We start from the raw sequence: 25,921 nt of genomic DNA on the forward strand, positions 1-25,921 counted from the left end.
GTATCTTTGTACTTGTTAAAAATCACTAGCTTTCCTCATTCGGACAGGTTCACAATTTTTATGTCTATGGTTGCATAGCAAAGTCTGTATAATGTCAAATAGGGCCGTATCACATAGACTGCGTGGCCTAATGGATAAGGCGTCTGACTTCGAATCAGAAGATTGAGGTTTCGAGTCCCTTCGTGGTTGTTTAATTTCATTAGCTCAGCTAATTTGAACATGTTTGCAATTTCCCGAAATAAGGCATTAGTCTTGTTGCTTTGAAAAGCTTGGACATTGTTGTTCAACTTCAATAATCTAAGACTGCAAGACCTGAGAAATATTATGTTTGATTGAGGGACATAGTCTTTTCGTACTTGTAAAATATCACTAGCTTTCCTCATTCGGATAGGTTCACAATTTTGATGTCTGTTGTTGCTAAGCAACGTCTGTTTGATGTCATATCGGAGAATATGGAGTAGAAGGTGTTGCCTCGTGGATAAGGCGTCTTACTTCAAAACAGAAAATTTAGGTTTTGAGGCATTTTCGTGGTCGTTTAATTTCATTAAATCTGCTAATATGGACATGTTTGCAATTTCGCTAAATAAGGCATTGGTCTTGTTGCTTTGAAAAGCTTGGACATTGTTGTTCAACTTTAATAATCTAAGACTGCAAGGCCTGAGAATTATTGTGTCTGAATCTGCATCGAAAGATTGAAGGAAAGAGTATCCTTGTACTTGTTAAAAATCACTAGCTTTCCTCATTCGGACAGGTTCACAATTTTAATGTCTATGGTTGCATAGCAAAGTCTGTATAATGTCAAATAGGGCTGTATCTCATAGACTGCTTGGCCTAATGGATAAGCCGTCTGACTTCGAATCAGAAGATTGAGGGTTCGAGTCCCTTCGTGGTTGTTTAATTTCATTAGCTCAGCTAATTTGAACATGTTTGCAATTTCCCGAAATATGGCATTGGTCTTGTTGCTTTGAAAAGCTTGGACATTGTTGTTCAACTTTAATAATCTAAGACTGCAAGGCCTGAGAATTATATCTGCATCGAAAGATTGAAGGAAAGACTGCAAGACCTGAGAAATATTATGTTTGATTGAGGGACATAGTCTTTTCGTACTTGTAAAATATCACTAGCTTTCCTCATTCGGATAGGTTCACAATTTTCATGTCTGTTGTTGCTAAGCAACGTCTGTTTGATGTCATATCGGAGAATATGGAGTAGAAGGTGTTGCCTCGTGGATAAGGCGTCTTACTTCAAAATAGAAAATTGAGGTTTTGAGGCATTTTCGTGGTTGTTTAATTTCATTAAATCTGCTAATATGGACATGTTTGCAATTTCCCGAAATAAGGCATTGGTCTTGTTTCTTTGAAAGGCTTGGACATTGTTATTCATCTTTAATAATCTAATATTGCAAGGCCTGAGAATTATTGAGTCTGATTCTGCATCGCAAGATTGAGGGAAAAGGTATCTTCTTACTTGTTAAATATCACTAGCTTTCCTCATTCGGATAGGTTCACAACTTTGATGTCTACTGTTGCATAGCAAAGTCTGTATGATGTCAAATAGCGCTGTATCACATAGACTGCGTGGCCTAATGGATAAGGCGTCTGACTTCGAATCAGAAGATTGAGGGTCCGAGTCCCTTCGTGGTTGTTTAATTTCATTAGCTCAGCTAATTTGAACATGTTTGCAATTTCCCGAAATATGTCATTGGTCTTGTTGCTTTGAAAAGCTTGGACATTGTTGTTCAACTTAAATAATCTAAGACTGCAAGACCTGAGAAATATTATGTCTGATTGAGGGACATAGTCTTTTCGTACTTGTAAAATATCACTAGCTTTCCTCATTCGGATAGGTTCACAATTTTGATGTCTGTTGTTGCTAAGCAACGTCTGTTTGATGTCATATCGGAGAATATGGAGTAGAAGGTGTTGCCTCGTGGATAAGGCGTCTTACTTCAAAACAGAAAATTGAGGTTTTGAGGCATTTTCGTGGTCGTTTAATTTCATTAAATCTGCTAATATGGACATGTTTGCAATTTCGCTAAATAAGGCATTGGTCTTGTTGCTTTGAAAAGCTTGGACATTGTTGTTCAACTTTAATAATCTAAGACTGCAAGGCCTGAGAATTATTGTGTCTGAATCTGCATCGAAAGATTGAAGGAAAGAGTATCTTTGTACTTGTTAAAAATCACTAGCTTTCCTCATTCGGACAGGTTCACAATTTTTATGTCTATGGTTGCATAGCAAAGTCTGTATAATGTCAAATAGGGCCGTATCACATAGACTGCGTGGCCTAATGGATAAGGCGTCTGACTTCGAATCAGAAGATTGAGGTTTCGAGTCCCTTCGTGGTTGTTTAATTTCATTAGCTCAGCTAATTTGAACATGTTTGCAATTTCCCGAAATAAGGCATTAGTCTTGTTGCTTTGAAAAGCTTGGACATTGTTGTTCAACTTCAATAATCTAAGACTGCAAGACCTGAGAAATATTATGTTTGATTGAGGGACATAGTCTTTTCGTACTTGTAAAATATCACTAGCTTTCCTCATTCGGATAGGTTCACAATTTTGATGTCTGTTGTTGCTAAGCAACGTCTGTTTGATGTCATATCGGAGAATATGGAGTAGAAGGTGTTGCCTCGTGGATAAGGCGTCTTACTTCAAAACAGAAAATTTAGGTTTTGAGGCATTTTCGTGGTCGTTTAATTTCATTAAATCTGCTAATATGGACATGTTTGCAATTTCGCTAAATAAGGCATTGGTCTTGTTGCTTTGAAAAGCTTGGACATTGTTGTTCAACTTTAATAATCTAAGACTGCAAGGCCTGAGAATTATTGTGTCTGAATCTGCATTGAAAGATTGAAGGAAAGAGTATCCTTGTACTTGTTAAAAATCACTAGCTTTCCTCATTCGGACAGGTTCACAATTTTAATGTCTATGGTTGCAAAGCAAAGTCTGTATAATGTCAAATAGGGCTGTATCTCATAGACTGCTTGGCCTAATGGATAAGCCGTCTGACTTCGAATCAGAAGATTGAGGGTTCGAGTCCCTTCGTGGTTGTTTAATTTCATTAGCTCAGCTAATTTGAACATGTTTGCAATTTCCCGAAATATGGCATTGGTCTTGTTGCTTTGAAAAGCTTGGACATTGTTGTTCAACTTTAATAATCTAAGACTGCAAGGCCTGAGAATTATTGTGTCTGAATCTGCATCGAAAGATTGAAGGAAAGACTGCAAGACCTGAGAAATATTATGTTTGATTGAGGGACATAGTCTTTTCGTACTTGTAAAATATCACTAGCTTTCCTCATTCGGATAGGTTCACAATTTTGATGTCTGTTGTTGCTAAGCAACGTCTGTTTGATGTCATATCGGAGAATATGGAGTAGAAGGTGTTGCCTCGTGGATAAGGCGTCTTACTTCAAAATAGAAAATTGAGGTTTTGAGGCATTTTCGTGGTCGTTTAATTTCATTAAATCTGCTAATATGGACATGTTTGCAATTTCGCTAAATAAGGCATTGGTCTTGTTGCTTTGAAAAGCTTGGACATTGTTGTTCAACTTTAATAATCTAAGACTGCAAGGCCTGAGAATTATTGTGTCTGAATCTGCATCGAAAGATTGAAGGAAAGAGTATCTTTGTACTTGTTAAAAATCACTAGCTTTCCTCATTCGGACAGGTTCACCATTTTTATGTCTATGGTTGCATAGCAAAGTCTGTATAATGTCAAATAGTGCTGTATCACATAGACTGCGTGGCCTAATGGATATGGCGTCTGACTTCGAATCAGAAGATTGAGGGTTCGAGTCCCTTCGTGTTTGTTTAATTTCATTAGCTCAGCTAATTTGAACATGTTTGCAATTTCCCGAAATATGGCATTGGTCTTGTTGCTTTGAAAAGCTTGGACATTGTTGTTCAACTTCAATAATCTAAGACTGCAAGACCTGAGAAATATTATGTCTGATTGAGGGACATAGTCTTTTCGTACTTGTAAAATATCACTAGCTTTCCTCATTCGGATAGGTTCACAATTTTGATGTCTGTTGTTGCTAAGCAACGTCTGTTTGATGTCATATCGAAGAATATGGAGTAGAAGGTGTTGCCTCGTGGATAAGGCGTCTTACTTCAAAATAGAAAATTGAGGTTTTGAGGCATTTTCGTGGTCGTTTAATTTCATTAAATCTGCTAATATGGACATGTTTGCAATTTCCCGAAATAAGGCATTGGTCTTGTTTCTTTGAAAGGCTTGGACATTGTTATTCATCTTTAATAATCTAATATTGCAAGGCCTGAGAATTATTGAGTCTGATTCTGCATCGCAAGATTGAGGGAAAAGGTATCTTCTTACTTGTTAAATATCACTAGCTTTCCTCATTCGGATAGGTTCACAACTTTGATGTCTACTGTTGCATAGCAAAGTCTGTATGATGTCAAATAGCGCTGTATCACATAGACTGCGTGGCCTAATGGATAAGGCGTCTGACTTCGAATCAGAAGATTGAGGGTCCGAGTCCCTTCGTGGTTGTTTAATTTCATTAGCTCACAACTTTGATGTCTACTTTTGCATAGCAAAGTCTGTATAATGTCAAATAGGGCTGTATCACATAGACTGCGTGGCCTAATGGATAAGGCGTCTGACTTCGAATCAGAAGATTGAGGGTTCGAGTCCCTTCGTGGTTGTTTAATTTCATTAGCTCAGCTAATTTGAACATGTTTGCAATTTCCCGAAATATGGCATTGGTCTTGTTGCTTTGAAAAGCTTGGACATTGTTGTTCAACTTCAATAATCTAAGACTGCAAGACCTGAGAAATATTATGTCTGATTGAGGGACATAGTCTTTTCGTACTTGTAAAATATCACTAGCTTTCCTCATTCGGATAGGTTCACAATTTTCATGTCTGTTGTTGCTAAGCAACGTCTGTTTGATGTCATATCGGAGAATATGGAGTAGAAGGTGTTGCCTCGTGGATAAGGCGTCTTACTTCAAAATAGAAAATTGAGGTTTTGAGGCATTTTCGTGGTTGTTTAATTTCATTAAATCTGCTAATATGGACATGTTTGCAATTTCCCGAAATAAGGCATTGGTCTTGTTTCTTTGAAAGGCTTGGACATTGTTATTCATCTTTAATAATCTAATATTGCAAGGCCTGAGAATTATTGAGTCTGATTCTGCATCGCAAGATTGAGGGAAAAGGTATCTTCTTACTTGTTAAATATCACTAGCTTTCCTCATTCGGATAGGTTCACAACTTTGATGTCTACTGTTGCATAGCAAAGTCTGTATGATGTCAAATAGCGCTGTATCACATAGACTGCGTGGCCTAATGGATAAGGCGTCTGACTTCGAATCAGAAGATTGAGGGTCCGAGTCCCTTCGTGGTTGTTTAATTTCATTAGCTCAGCTAATTTGAACATGTTTGCAATTTCCCGAAATATGTCATTGGTCTTGTTGCTTTGAAAAGCTTGGACATTGTTGTTCAACTTAAATAATCTAAGACTGCAAGACCTGAGAAATATTATGTCTGATTGAGGGACATAGTCTTTTCGTACTTGTAAAATATCACTAGCTTTCCTCATTCGGATAGGTTCACAATTTTGATGTCTGTTGTTGCTAAGCAACGTCTGTTTGATGTCATATCGGAGAATATGGAGTAGAAGGTGTTGCCTCGTGGATAAGGCGTCTTACTTCAAAACAGAAAATTGAGGTTTTGAGGCATTTTCGTGGTCGTTTAATTTCATTAAATCTGCTAATATGGACATGTTTGCAATTTCGCTAAATAAGGCATTGGTCTTGTTGCTTTGAAAAGCTTGGACATTGTTGTTCAACTTTAATAATCTAAGACTGCAAGGCCTGAGAATTATTGTGTCTGAATCTGCATCGAAAGATTGAAGGAAAGAGTATCTTTGTACTTGTTAAAAATCACTAGCTTTCCTCATTCGGACAGGTTCACAATTTTTATGTCTATGGTTGCATAGCAAAGTCTGTATAATGTCAAATAGGGCCGTATCACATAGACTGCGTGGCCTAATGGATAAGGCGTCTGACTTCGAATCAGAAGATTGAGGTTTCGAGTCCCTTCGTGGTTGTTTAATTTCATTAGCTCAGCTAATTTGAACATGTTTGCAATTTCCCGAAATAAGGCATTAGTCTTGTTGCTTTGAAAAGCTTGGACATTGTTGTTCAACTTCAATAATCTAAGACTGCAAGACCTGAGAAATATTATGTTTGATTGAGGGACATAGTCTTTTCGTACTTGTAAAATATCACTAGCTTTCCTCATTCGGATAGGTTCACAATTTTGATGTCTGTTGTTGCTAAGCAACGTCTGTTTGATGTCATATCGGAGAATATGGAGTAGAAGGTGTTGCCTCGTGGATAAGGCGTCTTACTTCAAAACAGAAAATTGAGGTTTTGAGGCATTTTCGTGGTCGTTTAATTTCATTAAATCTGCTAATATGGACATGTTTGCAATTTCGCTAAATAAGGCATTGGTCTTGTTGCTTTGAAAAGCTTGGACATTGTTGTTCAACTTTAATAATCTAAGACTGCAAGGCCTGAGAATTATTGTGTCTGAATCTGCATCGAAAGATTGAAGGAAAGAGTATCTTTGTACTTGTTAAAAATCACTAGCTTTCCTCATTCGGACAGGTTCACAATTTTAATGTCTATGGTTGCATAGCAAAGTCTGTATAATGTCAAATAGGGCTGTATCACATAGACTGCGTGGCCTAATGGATAAGGCGTCTGACTTCGAATCAGAAGATTGAGGGTTCGAGCCCCTTCGTGGTTGTTTAATTTCATTAGCTCAGCTAATTTGAACATGTTTGCAATTTCCCGAAATATGGCATTGGTCTTGTTGCTTTGAAAAGCTTGGACATTGTTGTTCAACTTCAATAATCTAAGACTGCAAGACCTGAGAAATATTATGTCTGATTGAGGGACATAGTCTTTTCGTACTTGTAAAATATCACTAGCTTTCCTCATTCGGATAGGTTCACAATTTTCATGTCTGTTGTTGCTAAGCAACGTCTGTTTGATGTCATATCGGAGAATATGGAGTAGAAGGTGTTGCCTCGTGGATAAGGCGTCTTACTTCAAAATAGAAAATTGAGGTTTTGAGGCATTTTCGTGGTTGTTTAATTTCATTAAATCTGCTAATATGGACATGTTTGCAATTTCCCGAAATAAGGCATTGGTCTTGTTTCTTTGAAAGGCTTGGACATTGTTATTCATCTTTAATAATCTAATATTGCAAGGCCTGAGAATTATTGAGTCTGATTCTGCATCGCAAGATTGAGGGAAAAGGTATCTTCTTACTTGTTAAATATCACTAGCTTTCCTCATTCGGATAGGTTCACAACTTTGATGTCTACTGTTGCATAGCAAAGTCTGTATGATGTCAAATAGCGCTGTATCACATAGACTGCGTGGCCTAATGGATAAGGCGTCTGACTTCGAATCAGAAGATTGAGGGTCCGAGTCCCTTCGTGGTTGTTTAATTTCATTAGCTCAGCTAATTTGAACATGTTTGCAATTTCCCGAAATATGTCATTGGTCTTGTTGCTTTGAAAAGCTTGGACATTGTTGTTCAACTTAAATAATCTAAGACTGCAAGACCTGAGAAATATTATGTCTGATTGAGGGACATAGTCTTTTCGTACTTGTAAAATATCACTAGCTTTCCTCATTCGGATAGGTTCACAATTTTGATGTCTGTTGTTGCTAAGCAACGTCTGTTTGATGTCATATCGGAGAATATGGAGTAGAAGGTGTTGCCTCGTGGATAAGGCGTCTTACTTCAAAACAGAAAATTGAGGTTTTGAGGCATTTTCGTGGTCGTTTAATTTCATTAAATCTGCTAATATGGACATGTTTGCAATTTCGCTAAATAAGGCATTGGTCTTGTTGCTTTGAAAAGCTTGGACATTGTTGTTCAACTTTAATAATCTAAGACTGCAAGGCCTGAGAATTATTGTGTCTGAATCTGCATCGAAAGATTGAAGGAAAGAGTATCTTTGTACTTGTTAAAAATCACTAGCTTTCCTCATTCGGACAGGTTCACAATTTTTATGTCTATGGTTGCATAGCAAAGTCTGTATAATGTCAAATAGGGCCGTATCACATAGACTGCGTGGCCTAATGGATAAGGCGTCTGACTTCGAATCAGAAGATTGAGGTTTCGAGTCCCTTCGTGGTTGTTTAATTTCATTAGCTCAGCTAATTTGAACATGTTTGCAATTTCCCGAAATAAGGCATTAGTCTTGTTGCTTTGAAAAGCTTGGACATTGTTGTTCAACTTCAATAATCTAAGACTGCAAGACCTGAGAAATATTATGTTTGATTGAGGGACATAGTCTTTTCGTACTTGTAAAATATCACTAGCTTTCCTCATTCGGATAGGTTCACAATTTTGATGTCTGTTGTTGCTAAGCAACGTCTGTTTGATGTCATATCGGAGAATATGGAGTAGAAGGTGTTGCCTCGTGGATAAGGCGTCTTACTTCAAAATAGAAAATTGAGGTTTTGAGGCATTTTCGTGGTCGTTTAATTTCATTAAATCTGCTAATATGGACATGTTTGCAATTTCGCTAAATAAGGCATTGGTCTTGTTGCTTTGAAAAGCTTGGACATTGTTGTTCAACTTTAATAATCTAAGACTGCAAGGCCTGAGAATTATTGTGTCTGAATCTGCATCGAAAGATTGAAGGAAAGAGTATCTTTGTACTTGTTAAAAATCACTAGCTTTCCTCATTCGGACAGGTTCACAATTTTTATGTCTATGGTTGCATAGCAAAGTCTGTATAATGTCAAATAGTGCTGTATCACATAGACTGCGTGGCCTAATGGATAAGGCGTCTGACTTCGAATCAGAAGATTGAGGGTTCGAGTCCCTTCGTGGTTGTTTAATTTCATTAGCTCAGCTAATTTGAACATGTTTGCAATTTCCCGAAATATGGCATTGGTCTTGTTGCTTTGAAAAGCTTGGACATTGTTGTTCAACTTCAATAATCTAAGACTGCAAGACCTGAGAAATATTATGTCTGATTGAGGGACATAGTCTTTTCGTACTTGTAAAATATCACTAGCTTTCCTCATTCGGATAGGTTCACAATTTTGATGTCTGTTGTTGCTAAGCAACGTCTGTTTGATGTCATATCGAAGAATATGGAGTAGAAGGTGTTGCCTCGTGGATAAGGCGTCTTACTTCAAAATAGAAAATTGAGGTTTTGAGGCATTTTCGTGGTCGTTTAATTTCATTAAATCTGCTAATATGGACATGTTTGCAATTTCGCTAAATAAGGCATTGGTCTTGTTGCTTTGAAAAGCTTGGACATTGTTGTTCAACTTTAATAATCTAAGACTGCAAGGCCTGAGAATTATTGTGTCTGAATCTGCATTGAAAGATTGAAGGAAAGAGTATCTTTGTACTTGTTAAAAATCACTAGCTTTCCTCATTCGGACAGGTTCACAATTTTTATGTCTATGGTTGCATAGCAAAGTCTGTATAATGTCAAATAGTGCTGTATCACATAGACTTCGTAGCCTAATGGATATGGCGTCTGACTTCGAATCAGAAGATTGAGGGTTCGAGTCCCTTCGTGGTTGTTTAATTTCATTAGCTCAGCTAATTTGAACATGTTTGCAATTTCCCGAAATATGGCATTGGTCTTGTTGCTTTGAAAAGCTTGGACATTGTTGTTCAACTTCAATAATCTAAGACTGCAAGACCTGAGAAATATTATGTCTGATTGAGGGACATAGTCTTTTCGTACTTGTAAAATATCACTAGCTTTCCTCATTCGGATAGGTTCACAATTTTGATGTCTGTTGTTGCTAAGCAACGTCTGTTTGATGTCATATCGGAGAATATGGAGTAGAAGGTGTTGCCTCGTGGATAAGGCGTCTTACTTCAAAATAGAAAATTGAGGTTTTGAGGCATTTTCGTGGTTGTTTAATTTCATTAAATCTGCTAATATGGACATGTTTGCAATTTCCCGAAATAAGGCATTGGTCTTGTTTCTTTGAAAGGCTTGGACATTGTTATTCATCTTTAATAATCTAATATTGCAAGGCCTGAGAATTATTGAGTCTGATTCTGCATCGCAAGATTGAGGGAAAAGGTATCTTCTTACTTGTTAAATATCACTAGCTTTCCTCATTCGGATAGGTTCACAACTTTGATGTCTACTGTTGCATAGCAAAGTCTGTATGATGTCAAATAGCGCTGTATCACATAGACTGCGTGGCCTAATGGATAAGGCGTCTGACTTCGAATCAGAAGATTGAGGGTCCGAGTCCCTTCGTGGTTGTTTAATTTCATTAGCTCACAACTTTGATGTCTACTTTTGCATAGCAAAGTCTGTATAATGTCAAATAGGGCTGTATCACATAGACTGCGTGGCCTAATGGATAAGGCGTCTGACTTCGAATCAGAAGATTGAGGGTTCGAGTCCCTTCGTGGTTGTTTAATTTCATTAGCTCAGCTAATTTGAACATGTTTGCAATTTCCCGAAATAAGGCATTGGTCTTGTTGCTTTGAAAAGCTTGGACATTGGACACTTCAATAATCTAAGACTGCAAGACCTGAGAAATATTATGTCTGATTGAGGGACATAGTCTTTTCGTACTTGTAAAATATCACTAGCTTTCCTCATTCGGATAGGTTCACGATTTTGATGTCTGTTGTTGCTAAACAACGTCTGTTTGATGTCATATCGGAGAATATGGAGTAGAAGGTGTTGCCTCGTGGATAAGGCGTCTTACTTCGAAACAGAAAATTGAGGTTTTGAGGCATTTTCGTGGTCGTTTAATTTCATTAAATCTGCTAATATGGACATGTTTGCAATTTCGCTAAATAAGGCATTGGTCTTGTTGCTTTGAAAAGCTTGGACATTGTTGTTCAACTTTAATAATCTAAGACTGCAAGGCCTGAGAATTATTGTGTCTGAATCTGCATCGAAAGATTGAAGGAAAGAGTATCTTTGTATTGTTAAAAATCACTAGCTTTCCTCATTCGGACAGGTTCACAATTTTTATGTCTATGGTTGCATAGCAAAGTCTGTATAATGTCAAATAGGGCTGTATCACATAGACTGCGTGGCCTAATGGATAAGGCGTCTGACTTCGAATCAGAAGATTGAGGGTTCGAGTCCCTTCGTGGTTGTTTAATTTCATTAGCTCAGCTAATTTGAACATGTTTGCAATTTCCAGAAATATGGCGTTGGTCTTGTTGCTTTGAAAAGCTTGGACATTGTTGTTCAACTTCAATAATCTAAGACTGCAAGACCTGAGAAATATTATGTCTGATTGAGGGACATAGTCTTTTCGTACTTGTAAAATATCACTAGCTTTCCTCATTCGGATAGGTTCACAATTTTGATGTCTGTTGTTTCTAAGCAACGTCTGTTTGATGTCATATCGGAGAATATGGAGTAGAAGGTGTTGCCTCGTGGATAAGGCGTCTTACTTCAAAATAGAAATTTGAGGTTTTGAGGCATTTTCGTGGTCGTTTAATTTAATTAAATCTGCTAATATGGACATGTTTGCAATTTCCCGAAATATGTCATTGGTCTTGTTGCTTTGAAAAGCTTGGACATTGTTGTTCAACTTCAATAATCTAAGACTGCAAGACCTGAGAAATATTATGTCTGATTGAGGGACATAGTCTTTTCGTACTTGTAAAATATCACTAGCTTTCCTCATTCGGATAGGTTCACAATTTTGATGTCTGTTGTTGCTAAGCAACGTCTGTTTGATGTCATATCGGAGAATATGGAGTAGAAGGTGTTGCCTCGTGGATAAGGCTTCTTACTTCAAAATAGAAAATTGAGGTTTTGAGGCATTTTCGTGGTCGTTTAATTTAATTAAATCTGCTAATATGGACATGTTTGCAATTTCCCGAAATAAGGCATTGGTCTTGTTTCTTTGAAAGGCTTGGACATTGTTATTCATCTTTAATAATCTAATATTGCAAGGCCTGAGAATTATTGATGATTCTGCATCGCAAGATTGAGGGAAAAGGTATCTTCTTACTTGTTAAATATCACTAGCTTTCCTCATTCGGACAGGTTCACAACTTTGATGTCTACTGTTGCATAGCAAAGTCTGTATGATGTCAAATAGGGTTGTATCACATAGACTGCGTGGCCTAATGGATAAGGCGTCTGACTTCGAATCAGAAGATTGAGGGTCCGAGTCCCTTCGTGGTTGTTTAATTTCATTAGCTCAGCTAATTTGAACATGTTTGCAATTTCCCGAAATAAGGCATTGGTCTTGTTTCTTTGAAAGGCTTGGACATTGTTATTCATCTTTAATAATCTAATATTGCAAGGCCTGAGAATTATTGAGTCTGATTCTGCATCGCAAGATTGAGGGAAAAGGTATCTTCTTACTTGTTAAATATCACTAGCTTTCCTCATTCGGACAGGTTCACAACTTTGATGTCTACTGTTGCATAGCAAAGTCTGTATGATGTCAAATAGGGTCGTTTAATTTCATTAGCTCAGCTAATTCGTACATGTTTGCAATTTCCCTAAATAAGGCATTGGTCTTGTTGCTTTGAAAAGCTTGGACATTGTTGTTCAACTTTAATAATCTAAGACTGCAAGACCTGAGAATTATTGTGTCTGAATCTGCATCGAAAGATTGAAGGAAAGAGTATCTTTGTACTTGTTAAAAATCACTAGCTTTCCTCATTCGGACAGGTTCACAATTTTTATGTCTATGGTTGCATAGCAAAGTCTGTATAATGTCAAATAGGGCTGTATCACATAGACTGCGTGGCCTAATGGATAAGGCGTCTGACTTCGAATCAGAAGATTGAGGGTTCGAGTCCCTTCGTGGTTATTTAATTTTCATTAGCTCCGCTAATATGGACATGTTTGCAATTTCGCTAAATAAGGCATTGGTCTTGTTGCTTGGACATTGTTATTCATCTTTAATAATCTAATATTGCAAGGCCTGAGAATTATTGAGTCTGATTCTGCATCGCAAGATTGAGGGAAAAGGTATCTTCTTACTTGTTAAATATCACTAGCTTTCCTCATTCGGACAGGTTCACAACTTTGATGTCTACTTTTGCATAGCAAAGTCTGTATAATGTCAAATAGGGCTGTATCACATTGACTGCGTGGCCTAATGGATAAGGCGTCTGACTTCGAATCAGAAGATTGAGGGTCTGAGTCCCTTCGTGGTTGTTTAATTTCATTAGCTCAGCTAATTTGAACATGTTTGCAATTTCCCGAAATAAGGCATTGGTCTTGTTGCTTTGAAAAGCTTGGACATTGTTGTTCAACTTCAATAATCTAAGACTGCAAGACCTGAGAAATATTATGTCTGATTGAGGGACATAGTCTTTTCGTACTTGTAAAATATCACTAGCTTTCCTCATTCGGATAGGTTCACAATTTTGATGTCTGTTGTTGCTAAGCAACGTCTGTTTGATGTCATATCGGAGAATATGGAGTAGAAGGTGTCGCCTCGTGGATAAGGCGTCTTACTTCAAAATAGAAAATTGAGGTTTTGAGGCATTTTCGTGGTCGTTTAATTTCATTAAATCTGCTAATATGGACATGTTTGCAATTTCGCTAAATAAGGCATTGGTCTTGTTGCTTTGAAAAGCTTGGACATTGTTGTTCAACTTTAATAATCTAAGACTGCAAGGCCTGAGAATTATTGTGTCTGAATCTGCATCGAAAGATTGAAGGAAAGAGTATCTTTGTACTTGTTAAAAATCACTAGCTTTCCTCATTCGGACAGGTTCACAATTTTTATGTCTATGGTTGCATAGCAAAGTCTGTATAATGTCAAATAGGGCTGTATCACATAGACTGCGTGGCCTAATGGATAAGGCGTCTGACTTCGAATCAGAAGATTGAGGGTTCGAGTCCCTTCGTGGTTGTTTAATTTCATTAGCTCAGCTAATTTGAACATGTTTGCAATTTCCCGAAATATGTCATTGGTCTTGTTGCTTTGAAAAGCTTGGACATTGTTGTTCAACTTCAATAATCTAAGACTGCAAGACCTGAGAAATATTATGTCTGATTGAGGGACATAGTCTTTTCGTACTTGTAAAATATCACTAGCTTTCCTCATTCGGATAGGTTCACAATTTTGATGTCTGTTGTTGCTAAGCAACGTCTGTTTGATGTCATATCGGAGAATATGGAGTAGAAGGTGTTGCCTCATGGATAAGGCGTCTTACTTCAAAATAGAAAATTGAGGTTTTGAGGCATTTTCGTGGTCGTTTAATTTCATTAAATCTGCTAATATGGACATGTTTGCAATTTCCCGAAATAAGGCATTGGTCTTGTTTCTTTGAAAGGCTTGGACATTGTTATTCATCTTTAATAATCTAATATTGCAAGGCCTGAGAATTATTGAGTCTGATTCTGCATCGCAAATTTGAGGGAAAAGGTATCTTCTTACTTGTTAAATATCACTAGCTTTCCTCATTCGGACAGGTTCACAACTTTGATGTCTACTGTTGTATAGCAAAGTCTGTATGATATCAAATAGGGTCGTTTAATTTCATTAGCTCAGCTAATTCGTACATGTTTGCAATTTCCCTAAATAAGGCATTGGTCTTGTTGCTTTGAAAAGCTTGGACATTGGACACTTCAATAATCTAAGACTGCAAGACCTGAGAAATATTATGTCTGATTGAGGGACATAGTATTTTCGTACTTGTAAAATATCACTAGCTTTCCTCATTCGGATAGGTTCACAATTTTGATGTCTGTTGTTGCTAAGCAACGTCTGTTTGATGTCATATCGGAGAATATGGAGTAGAAGGTGTTGCCTCGTGGATAAGGCGTCTTACTTCAAAATAGAAAATTGAGGTTTTGAGGCATTTTCGTGGTCGTTTAATTTAATTAAATCTGCTAATATGGACATGTTTGCAATTTCCCGAAATAAGGCATTGGTCTTGTTTCTTTGAAAGGCTTGGACATTGTTATTCATCTTTAATAATCTAATATTGCAAGGCCTGAGAATTATTGAGTCTGATTCTGCATCGCAAGATTGAGGGAAAAGGTATCTTCTTACTTGTTAAATATCACTAGCTTTCCTCATTCGGACAGGTTCACAACTTTGATGTCTACTGTTGCATAGCAAAGTCTGTATGATGTCAAATAGGTTTGTTTTACATAGACTGCGTGGCCTAATGGATAAGGCGTCTGACTTCGAATCAGAAGATTGAGGGTCCGAGTCCCTTCGTGGTTGTTTAATTTCATTAGCTCAGCTAATTTGAACATGTTTGCAATTTCCCGAAATAAGGCATTGGTCTTGTTTCTTTGAAAGGCTTGGACATTGTTATTCATCTTTAATAATCTAATATTGCAAGGCCTGAGAATTATTGAGTCTGATTCTGCATCGCAAGATTGAGGGAAAAGGTATCTTCTTACTTGTTAAATATCACTAGCTTTCCTCATTCGGACAGGTTCACAACTTTGATGTCTACTGTTGCATAGCAAAGTCTGTATGATGTCAAATAGGGTCGTTTAATTTCATTAGCTCAGCTAATTCGTACATGTTTGCAATTTCCCTAAATAAGGCATTGGTCTTGTTGCTTTGAAAAGCTTGGACATTGTTGTTCAACTTTAATAATCTAAGACTGCAAGACCTGAGAATTATTGTGTCTGAATCTGCATCGAAAGATTGAAGGAAAGAGTATCTTTGTACTTGTTAAAAATCACTAGCTTTCCTCATTCGGACAGGTTCACAATTTTTATGTCTATGGTTGCATAGCAAAGTCTGTATAATGTCAAATAGGGCTGTATCACATAGACTGCGTGGCCTAATGGATAAGGCGTCTGACTTCGAATCAGAAGATTGAGGGTTCGAGTCCCTTCGTGGTTGTTTAATTTTCATTAGCTCCGCTAATATGGACATGTTTGCAATTTCGCTAAATAAGGCATTGGTCTTGTTGCTTGGACATTGTTATTCATCTTTAATAATCTAATATTGCAAGGCCTGAGAATTATTGAGTCTGATTCTGCATCGCAAGATTGAGGGAAAAGGTATCTTCTTACTTGTTAAATATCACTAGCTTTCCTCATTCGGACAGGTTCACAACTTTGATGTCTACTTTTGCATAGCAAAGTCTGTATAATGTCAAATAGGGCTGTATCACATTGACTGCGTGGCCTAATGGATAAGGCGTCTGACTTCGAATCAGAAGATTGAGGGTCCGAGTCCCTTCGTGGTTGTTTAATTTCATTAGCTCAGCTAATTTGAACATGTTTGCAATTTCCCGAAATAAGGCATTGGTCTTGTTGCTTTGAAAAGCTTGGACATTGTTGTTCAACTTCAATAATCTAAGACTGCAAGACCTGAGAAATATTATGTCTGATTGAGGGACATAGTCTTTTCGTACTTGTAAAATATCACTAGCTTTCCTCATTCGGATAGGTTCACAATTTTGATGTCTGTTGTTGCTAAGCAACGTCTGTTTGATGTCATATCGGAGAATATGGAGTAGAAGGTGTCGCCTCGTGGATAAGGCGTCTTACTTCAAAATAGAAAATTGAGGTTTTGAGGCATTTTCGTGGTCGTTTAATTTCATTAAATCTGTAAATATGGACATGTTTGCAATTTCGCTAAATAAGGCATTGGTCTTGTTGCTTTGAAAAGCTTGGACATTGTTGTTCAACTTTAATAATCTAAGACTGCAAGGCCTGAGAATTATTGTGTCTGAATCTGCATCGAAAGATTGAAGGAAAGAGTATCTTTGTACTTGTTAAAAATCACTAGCTTTCCTCATTCGGACAGGTTCACAATTTTTATGTCTATGGTTGCATAGCAAAGTCTGTATAATGTCAAATAGGGTTGTATCACATAGACTGCGTGGCCTAATGGATAAGGCGTCTGACTTCGAATCAGAAGATTGAGGGTTCGAGTCCCTTCGTGGTTGTTTAATTTCATTAGCTCATTTCCCTCAATAATCTAAGACTGCAAGACCTGAGAAATATTATGTCTGATTGAGGGACATAGTCTTTTCGTACTTGTAAAATATCACTAGCTTTCCTCATTCGGATAGGTTCACAATTTTGATGTCTGTTGTTGCTAAGCAACGTCTGTTTGATGTCATATCGGAGAATATGGAGTAGAAGGTGTTGCCTCGTGGATAAGGCGTCTTACTTCAAAATAGAAAATTGAGGTTTTGAGGCATTTTCGTGGTCGTTTAATTTAATTAAATCTGCTAATATGGACATGTTTGCAATTTAAATTTAAATTTAAAAATAAATAAGGCATTGGTCTTGTTGCTTTGAAAAGCTTGGACATTGTTGTTCAACTTTAATAATCTAAGACTGCAAGGCCTGAGAATTATTGTGTCTGAATCTGCATCGAAAGATTGAAGGATAATGTATAATGTCAAATAGGGCTGTATCACATAGACTGCGTGGCCTAATGGATAAGGCGTCTGACTTCGAATCAGAAGTTTGAGGGTTCGAGTCCCTTCGTGGTTGTTTAATTTCATTAGCTCAGCTAATTTGAACATGTTTGCAATTTCCCGAAATATGTCATTGGTCTTGTTGCTTTGAAAAGCTTGGACATTGTTGTTCAACTTCAATAATCTAAGACTGCAAGACCTGAGAAATATTATGTCTGATTGAGGGACATAGTCTTTTCGTACTTGTAAAATATCACTAGCTTTCCTCATTCGGATAGGTTCACAATTTTGATGTCTGTTGTTGCTAAGCAACGTCTGTTTGATGTCATATCGGAGAATATGGAGTAGAAGGTGTTGCCTCATGGATAAGGCGTCTTACTTCAAAATAGAAAATTGAGGTTTTGAGGCATTTTCGTGGTCGTTTAATTTCATTAAATCTGCTAATATGGACATGTTTGCAATTTCCCGAAATAAGGCATTGGTCTTGTTTCTTTGAAAGGCTTGGACATTGTTATTCATCTTTAATAATCTAATATTGCAAGGCCTGAGAATTATTGAGTCTGATTCTGCATCGCAAATTTGAGGGAAAAGGTATCTTCTTACTTGTTAAATATCACTAGCTTTCCTCATTCGGACAGGTTCACAACTTTGATGTCTACTGTTGTATAGCAAAGTCTGTATGATATCAAATAGGGTCGTTTAATTTCATTAGCTCAGCTAATTCGTACATGTTTGCAATTTCCCTAAATAAGGCATTGGTCTTGTTGCTTTGAAAAGCTTGGACATTGGACACTTCAATAATCTAAGACTGCAAGACCTGAGAAATATTATGTCTGATTGAGGGACATAGTATTTTCGTACTTGTAAAATATCACTAGCTTTCCTCATTCGGATAGGTTCACAATTTTTATGTATATGGTTGCAAAGCAACGTCTGTTTGATGTCATATCGGAGAATATGGAGTAGAAGGTGTTGCCTCGTGGATAAGGCGTCTTACTTCAAAATAGAAAATTGAGGTTTTGAGGCATTTTCGTGATCGTTTAATTTAATTAAATCTGCTAATATGGACATGTTTGCAATTTCCCGAAATAAGGCATTGGTCTTGTTTCTTTGAAAGGCTTGGACATTGTTATTCATCTTTAATAATCTAATATTGCAAGGCCTGAGAATTATTGAGTCTGATTCTGCATCGCAAGATTGAGGGAAAGAGTATCTTTGTACTTGTTAAAAATCACTAGCTTTCCTCATTCGGACAGGTTCACAATTTTTATGTCTATGGTTGCATAGCAAAGTCTGTATAATGTCAAATAGGGCTGTATCACATAGACTGCGTGGCCTAATGGATAAGGCGTCTGACTTCGAATCAGAAGATTGAGGGTTCGAGTCCCTTCGTGGTTGTTTAATTTTCATTAGCTCCGCTAATATGGACATGTTTGCAATTTCGCTAAATAAGGCATTGGTCTTGTTGCTTGGACATTGTTATTCATCTTTAATAATCTAATATTGCAAGGCCTGAGAATTATTGAGTCTGATTCTGCATCGCAAGATTGAGGGAAAAGGTATCTTCTTACTTGTTAAATATCACTAGCTTTCCTCATTCGGACAGGTTCACAACTTTGATGTCTACTTTTGCATAGCAAAGTCTGTATAATGTCAAATAGGGCTGTATCACATTGACTGCGTGGCCTAATGGATAAGGCGTCTGACTTCGAATCAGAAGATTGAGGGTCCGAGTCCCTTCGTGGTTGTTTAATTTCATTAGCTCAGCTAATTTGAACATGTTTGCAATTTCCTGAAATAAGGCATTGGTCTTGTTGCTTTGAAAAGCTTGGACATTGTTGTTCAACTTCAATAATCTAAGACTGCAAGACCTGAGAAATATTATGTCTGATTGAGGGACATAGTCTTTTCGTACTTGTAAAATATCACTAGCTTTCCTCATTCGGATAGGTTCACAATTTTGATGTCTGTTGTTGCTAAACAACGTCTGTTTGATGTCATATCGGAGAATATGGAGTAGAAGGTGTTGCCTCGTGGATAAGGCGTCTTACTTCAAAATAGAAAATTGAGGTTTTGAGGCATTTTCGTGATCGTTTAATTTAATTAAATCTGCTAATATGGACATGTTTGCAATTTCCCGAAATAAGGCATTGGTCTTGTTTCTTTGAAAGGCTTGGACATTGTTATTCATCTTTAATAATCTAATATTGCAAGGCCTGAGAATTATTGAGTCTGATTCTCCATCGCAAGATTGAGGGAAAAGGTATCTTCTTACTTGTTAAATATCACTAGCTTTCCTCATTCGGACAGGTTCACAACTTTGATGTCTACTGTTGCATAGCAAAGTCTGTATGATGTCAAATAGGGTCGTTTAATTTCATTAGCTCAGCTAATTCGTACATGTTTGCAATTTCCCTAAATAAGGCATTGGTCTTGTTGCTTTGAAAAGCTTGGACATTGTTGTTCAACTTTAATAATCTAAGACTGCAAGACCTGAGAATTATTGTGTCTGAATCTGCATCGAAAGATTGAAGGAAAGAGTATCTTTGTACTTGTTAAAAATCACTAGCTTTCCTCATTCGGACAGGTTCACAATTTTTATGTCTATGGTTGCATAGCAAAGTCTGTATAATGTCAAATAGGGCTGTATCACATAGACTGCGTGGCTTAATGGATAAGGCGTCTGACTTCGAATCAGAAGATTGAGGGTTCGAGTCCCTTCGTGGTTGTTTAATTTTCATTAGCTCCGCTAATATGGACATGTTTGCAATTTCGCTAAATAAGGCATTGGTCTTGTTGCTTGGACATTGTTATTCATCTTTAATAATCTAATATTGCAAGGCCTGAGAATTATTGAGTCTGATTCTGCATCGCAAGATTGAGGGAAAAGGTATCTTCTTACTTGTTAAATATCACTAGCTTTCCTCATTCGGACAGGTTCACAACTTTGATGTCTACTTTTGCATAGCAAAGTCTGTATAATGTCAAATAGGGCTGTATCACATTGACTGCGTGGCCTAATGGATAAGGCGTCTGACTTCGAATCAGAAGATTGAGGGTCCGAGTCCCTTCGTGGTTGTTTAATTTCATTAGCTCAGCTAATTTGAACATGTTTGCAATTTCCTGAAATAAGGCATTGGTCTTGTTGCTTTGAAAAGCTTGGACATTGTTGTTCAACTTCAATAATCTAAGACTGCAAGACCTGAGAAATATTATGTCTGATTGAGGGACATAGTCTTTTCGTACTTGTAAAATATCACTAGCTTTCCTCATTCGGATAGGTTCACAATTTTGATGTCTGTTGTTGCTAAGCAACGTCTGTTTGATGTCATATCGGAGAATATGGAGTAGAAGGTGTCGCCTCGTGGATAAGGCGTCTTACTTCAAAATAGAAAATTGAGGTTTTGAGGCATTTTCGTGGTCGTTTAATTTCATTAAATCTGCTAATATGGACATGTTTGCAATTTCGCTAAATAAGGCATTGGTCTTGTTGCTTTGAAAAGCTTGGACATTGTTGTTCAACTTTAATAATCTAAGACTGCAAGGCCTGAGAATTATTGTGTCTGAATCTGCATCGAAAGATTGAAGGAAAGAGTATCTTTGTATTGTTAAAAATCACTAGCTTTCCTCATTCGGACAGGTTCACAATTTTTATGTCTATGGTTGCATAGCAAAGTCTGTATAATGTCAAATAGGGCTGTATCACATAGACTGCGTGGCCTAATGGATAAGGCGTCTGATTTCGAATCAGAAGATTGAGGTTTCGAGTCCCTTCGTGGTTGTTTAATTTCATTAGCTCAGCTAATTTGAACATGTTTGCAATTTCCAGAAATATGGCGTTGGTCTTGTTGCTTTGAAAAGCTTGGACATTGTTGTTCAACTTCAATAATCTAAGACTGCAAGACCTGAGAAATATTATGTCTGATTGAGGGACATAGTCTTTTCGTACTTGTAAAATATCACTAGCTTTCCTCATTCGGATAGGTTCACAATTTTGATGTCTGTTGTTGCTAAGCAACGTCTGTTTGATGTCATATCGGAGAATATGGAGTAGAAGGTGTTGCCTCGTGGATAAGGCGTCTTACTTCAAAATAGAAATTTGAGGTTTTGAGGCATTTTCGTGGTCGTTTAATTTCATTAAATCTGCTAATATGGACATGTTTGCAATTTCCCGAAATAAGGCATTGGTCTTGTTTCTTTGAAAGGCTTGGACATTGTTATTCATCTTTAATAATCTAATATTGCAAGGCCTGAGAATTATTGAGTCTGATTCTGCATCGCAAGATTGAGGGAAAAGGTATCTTCTTACTTGTTAAATATCACTAGCTTTCCTCATTCGGACAGGTTCACAACTTTGATGTCTACTGTTGCATAGCAAAGTCTGTATGATGTCAAATAGGGTCGTTTAATTTCATTAGCTCAGCTAATTCGTACATGTTTGCAATTTCCCTAAATAAGGCATTGGTCTTGTTGCTTTGAAAAGCTTGGACATTGTTGTTCAACTTTAATAATCTAAGACTGCAAGACCTGAGAATTATTGTGTCTGAATCTGCATCGAAAGATTGAAGGAAAGAGTATCTTTGTACTTGTTAAAAATCACTAGCTTTCCTCATTCGGACAGGTTCACAATTTTTATGTCTATGGTTGCATAGCAAAGTCTGTATAATGTCAAATAGGGCTGTATCACATAGACTGCGTTGTCTAATGGATAAGGCGTCTGACTTCGAATCAGAAGATTGAGGGTTAGAGTCCCTGCGTGGTTGTTTAATTTCATTAGCTCAGCTAATTTGAACATGTTTGCAATTTCCCGAAATATGGCATTGGTCTTGTTGCTTTGAAAAGCTTGGACATTGTTGTTCAACTTCAATAATCTAAGACTGCAAGACCTGAGAAATATTATGTCTGATTGAGAGACATAGTCTTTTCGTACTTGTAAAATATCACTATCTTTCCTCATTCGGATAGGTTCACAATTTTGATGTCTGTTGTTGCTAAGCAACGTCTGTTTGATGTCATATTGGAGAATATGGAGTAGAAGGTGTTGCCTCGTGGATAAGGCGTCTTACTTCAAAATATAAAATTGAGGTTTTGAGGCATTTTCGTGGTCGTTTAATTTCATTAAATCTGCTAATATGGACATGTTTGCAATTTCCCTAAATAAGGCATTGGTCTTGTTGCTTTGAAAAGCTTGGACATTGTTGTTCAACTTTAATAATCTAAGACTGCAAGACCTGAGAATTATTGTGTCTGAATCTGCATCGAAAGATTGAAGGAAAGAGTATCTTTGTACTTGTTAAAAATCACTAGCTTTCCTCATTCGGACAGGTTCACAATTTTTATGTCTATGGTTGCATAGCAAAGTCTGTATAATGTCAAATAGGGCTGTATCACATAGACTGCGTGGCCTAATGGATAAGGCGTCTGACTTCGAAACAGAAGATTGAGGGTTCGAGTCCCTTCGTGGTTGTTTAATTTCATTAGCTCAGCTAATTTGAACATGTTTGCAATTTCCCGAAATAAGGCATTGGTCTTGTTGCTTTGAAAAGCTTGGACATTGTTGTTCAACTTCAATAATCTAAGACTGCAAGACCTGAGAAATATTATGTCTGATTGAGGGACATAGTCTTTTCGTACTTGTAAAATATCACTAGCTTTCCTCATTCGGATAGGTTCACAATTTTGATGTCTGTTGTTGCTAAGCAACGTCTGTTTGATGTCATATCGGAGAATATGGAGTAGAAGGTGTTGCCTCGTGGATAAGGCTTCTTACTTCAAAATAGAAAATTGAGGTTTTGAGGCATTTTCGTGGTCGTTTAATTTAATTAAATCTGCTAATATGGACATGTTTGCAATTTCCCGAAATAAGGCATTGGTCTTGTTTCTTTGAAAGGCTTGGACATTGTTATTCATCTTTAATAATCTAATATTGCAAGGCCTGAGAATTATTGAGTCTGATTCTGCATCGCAAGATTGAGGGAAAAGGTATCTTCTTACTTGTTAAATATCACTAGCTTTCCTCATTCGGACAGGTTCACAACTTTGATGTCTACTGTTGCATAGCAAAGTCTGTATGATGTCAAATAGGGTTGTATCACATAGACTGCATGGCCTAATGGATAAGGCGTCTGACTTCGAATCAGAAGATTGAGGGTCCGAGTCCCTTCGTGGTTGTTTAATTTCATTAGCTCAGCTAATTTGAACATGTTTGCAATTTCCCGAAATAAGGCATTGGTCTTGTTTCTTTGAAAGGCTTGGACATTGTTATTCATCTTTAATAATCTAATATTGCAAGGCCTGAGAATTATTGAGTCTGATTCTGCATCGCAAGATTGAGGGAAAAGGTATCTTCTTACTTGTTAAATATCACTAGCTTTCCTCATTCGGACAGGTTCACAACTTTGATGTCTACTGTTGCATAGCAAAGTCTGTATGATGTCAAATAGGGTCGTTTAATTTCATTAGCTCAGCTAATTCGTACATGTTTGCAATTTCCCTAAATAAGGCATTGGTCTTGTTGCTTTGAAAAGCTTGGACATTGTTGTTCAACTTTAATAATCTAAGACTGCAAGACCTGAGAATTATTGTGTCTGAATCTGCATCGAAAGATTGAAGGAAAGAGTATCTTTGTACTTGTTAAAAATCACTAGCTTTCCTCATTCGGACAGGTTCACAATTTTTATGTCTATGGTTGCATAGCAAAGTCTGTATAATGTCAAATAGGGCTGTATCACATAGACTGCGTGGCCTAATGGATAAGGCGTCTGACTTCGAATCAGAAGATTGAGGGTTCGAGTCCCTTCGTGGTTGTTTAATTTTCATTAGCTCCGCTAATATGGACATGTTTGCAATTTCGCTAAATAAGGCATTGGTCTTGTTGCTTGGACATTGTTATTCATCTTTAATAATCTAATATTGCAAGGCCTGAGAATTATTGAGTCTGATTCTGCATCGCAAGATTGAGGGAAAAGGTATCTTCTTACTTGTTAAATATCACTAGCTTTCCTCATTCTGACAGGTTCACAACTTTGATGTCTACTTTTGCATAGCAAAGTCTGTATAATGTCAAATAGGGCTGTATCACATTGACTGCGTGGCCTAATGGATAAGGCGTCTGACTTCGAATCAGAAGATTGAGGGTCCGAGTCCCTTCGTGGTTGTTTAATTTCATTAGCTCAGCTAATTTGAACATGTTTGCAATTTCCCGAAATAAGGCATTGGTCTTGTTGCTTTGAAAAGCTTGGACATTGTTGTTCAACTTCAATAATCTAAGACTGCAAGACCTGAGAAATATTATGTCTGATTGAGGGACATAGTCTTTTCGTACTTGTAAAATATCACTAGCTTTCCTCATTCGGATAGGTTCACAATTTTGATGTCTGTTGTTGCTAAGCAACGTCTGTTTGATGTCATATCGGAGAATATGGAGTAGAAGGTGTCGCCTCGTGGATAAGGCGTCTTACTTCAAAATAGAAAATTGAGGTTTTGAGGCATTTTCGTGGTCGTTTAATTTCATTAAATCTGCTAATATGGACATGTTTGCAATTTCGCTAAATAAGGCATTGGTCTTGTTGCTTTGAAAAGCTTGGACATTGTTGTTCAACTTTAATAATCTAAGACTGCAAGGCCTGAGAATTATTGTGTCTGAATCTGCATCGAAAGATTGAAGGAAAGAGTATCTTTGTACTTGTTAAAAATCACTAGCTTTCCTCATTCGGACAGGTTCACAATTTTTATGTCTATGGTTGCATAGCAAAGTCTGTATAATGTCAAATAGGGCTGTATCACATAGACTGCGTGGCCTAATGGATAAGGCGTCTGACTTCGAATCAGAAGATTGAGGGTTCGAGTCCCTTCGTGGTTGTTTAATTTCATTAGCTCAGCTAATTTGAACATGTTTGCAATTTCCCGAAATATGTCATTGGTCTTGTTGCTTTGAAAAGCTTGGACATTGTTGTTCAACTTCAATAATCTAAGACTGCAAGACCTGAGAAATATTATGTCTGATTGAGGGACATAGTCTTTTCGTACTTGTAAAATATCACTAGCTTTCCTCATTCGGATAGGTTCACAATTTTGATGTCTGTTGTTGCTAAGCAACGTCTGTTTGATGTCATATCGGAGAATATGGAGTAGAAGGTGTTGCCTCATGGATAAGGCGTCTTACTTCAAAATAGAAAATTGAGGTTTTGAGGCATTTTCGTGGTCGTTTAATTTCATTAAATCTGCTAATATGGACATGTTTGCAATTTCCCGAAATAAGGCATTGGTCTTGTTTCTTTGAAAGGCTTGGACATTGTTATTCATCTTTAATAATCTAATATTGCAAGGCCTGAGAATTATTGAGTCTGATTCTGCATCGCAAATTTGAGGGAAAAGGTATCTTCTTACTTGTTAAATATCACTAGCTTTCCTCATTCGGACAGGTTCACAACTTTGATGTCTACTGTTGTATAGCAAAGTCTGTATGATATCAAATAGGGTCGTTTAATTTCATTAGCTCAGCTAATTCGTACATGTTTGCAATTTCCCTAAATAA

The 25,921-nt window shown here is 37.2% G+C and overlaps 11 non-coding genes across 11 annotated transcripts; all 11 read left to right on the forward strand.

Moving 5' to 3' along the window:
* Positions 1 to 4,598: 4,598 nt before the first annotated feature.
* Positions 4,599 to 4,671, forward strand: trnar-ucg (transfer RNA arginine (anticodon UCG)). The gene has a single exon. It is a non-coding gene; the product is annotated as a tRNA-Arg (tRNA).
* A 4,151-nt stretch (positions 4,672 to 8,822) lies between these two features.
* On the forward strand, positions 8,823 to 8,895 carry trnar-ucg (transfer RNA arginine (anticodon UCG)). The gene has a single exon. It is a non-coding gene; the product is annotated as a tRNA-Arg (tRNA).
* Positions 8,896 to 10,385: 1,490 nt separating this feature from the next.
* On the forward strand, positions 10,386 to 10,458 carry trnar-ucg (transfer RNA arginine (anticodon UCG)). The gene has a single exon. It is a non-coding gene; the product is annotated as a tRNA-Arg (tRNA).
* Positions 10,459 to 11,084: 626 nt separating this feature from the next.
* On the forward strand, positions 11,085 to 11,157 carry trnar-ucg (transfer RNA arginine (anticodon UCG)). The gene has a single exon. It is a non-coding gene; the product is annotated as a tRNA-Arg (tRNA).
* A 1,609-nt stretch (positions 11,158 to 12,766) lies between these two features.
* Positions 12,767 to 12,839, forward strand: trnar-ucg (transfer RNA arginine (anticodon UCG)). Its single transcript has one exon. It is a non-coding gene; the product is annotated as a tRNA-Arg (tRNA).
* A 981-nt stretch (positions 12,840 to 13,820) lies between these two features.
* On the forward strand, positions 13,821 to 13,893 carry trnar-ucg (transfer RNA arginine (anticodon UCG)). Its single transcript has one exon. It is a non-coding gene; the product is annotated as a tRNA-Arg (tRNA).
* Positions 13,894 to 15,778: 1,885 nt separating this feature from the next.
* On the forward strand, positions 15,779 to 15,851 carry trnar-ucg (transfer RNA arginine (anticodon UCG)). The gene has a single exon. It is a non-coding gene; the product is annotated as a tRNA-Arg (tRNA).
* A 981-nt stretch (positions 15,852 to 16,832) lies between these two features.
* On the forward strand, positions 16,833 to 16,905 carry trnar-ucg (transfer RNA arginine (anticodon UCG)). Its single transcript has one exon. It is a non-coding gene; the product is annotated as a tRNA-Arg (tRNA).
* A 1,805-nt stretch (positions 16,906 to 18,710) lies between these two features.
* On the forward strand, positions 18,711 to 18,783 carry trnar-ucg (transfer RNA arginine (anticodon UCG)). Its single transcript has one exon. It is a non-coding gene; the product is annotated as a tRNA-Arg (tRNA).
* A 5,336-nt stretch (positions 18,784 to 24,119) lies between these two features.
* On the forward strand, positions 24,120 to 24,192 carry trnar-ucg (transfer RNA arginine (anticodon UCG)). Its single transcript has one exon. It is a non-coding gene; the product is annotated as a tRNA-Arg (tRNA).
* Positions 24,193 to 25,173: 981 nt separating this feature from the next.
* On the forward strand, positions 25,174 to 25,246 carry trnar-ucg (transfer RNA arginine (anticodon UCG)). Its single transcript has one exon. It is a non-coding gene; the product is annotated as a tRNA-Arg (tRNA).
* The last annotated feature ends 675 nt before the right edge of the window (positions 25,247 to 25,921 follow it).

This window comes from Oncorhynchus clarkii, unplaced genomic scaffold, assembly GCF_045791955.1.
Source record: "Oncorhynchus clarkii lewisi isolate Uvic-CL-2024 unplaced genomic scaffold, UVic_Ocla_1.0 unplaced_contig_10886_pilon_pilon, whole genome shotgun sequence".
Lineage (NCBI taxonomy): Eukaryota > Metazoa > Chordata > Actinopteri > Salmoniformes > Salmonidae > Oncorhynchus > Oncorhynchus clarkii.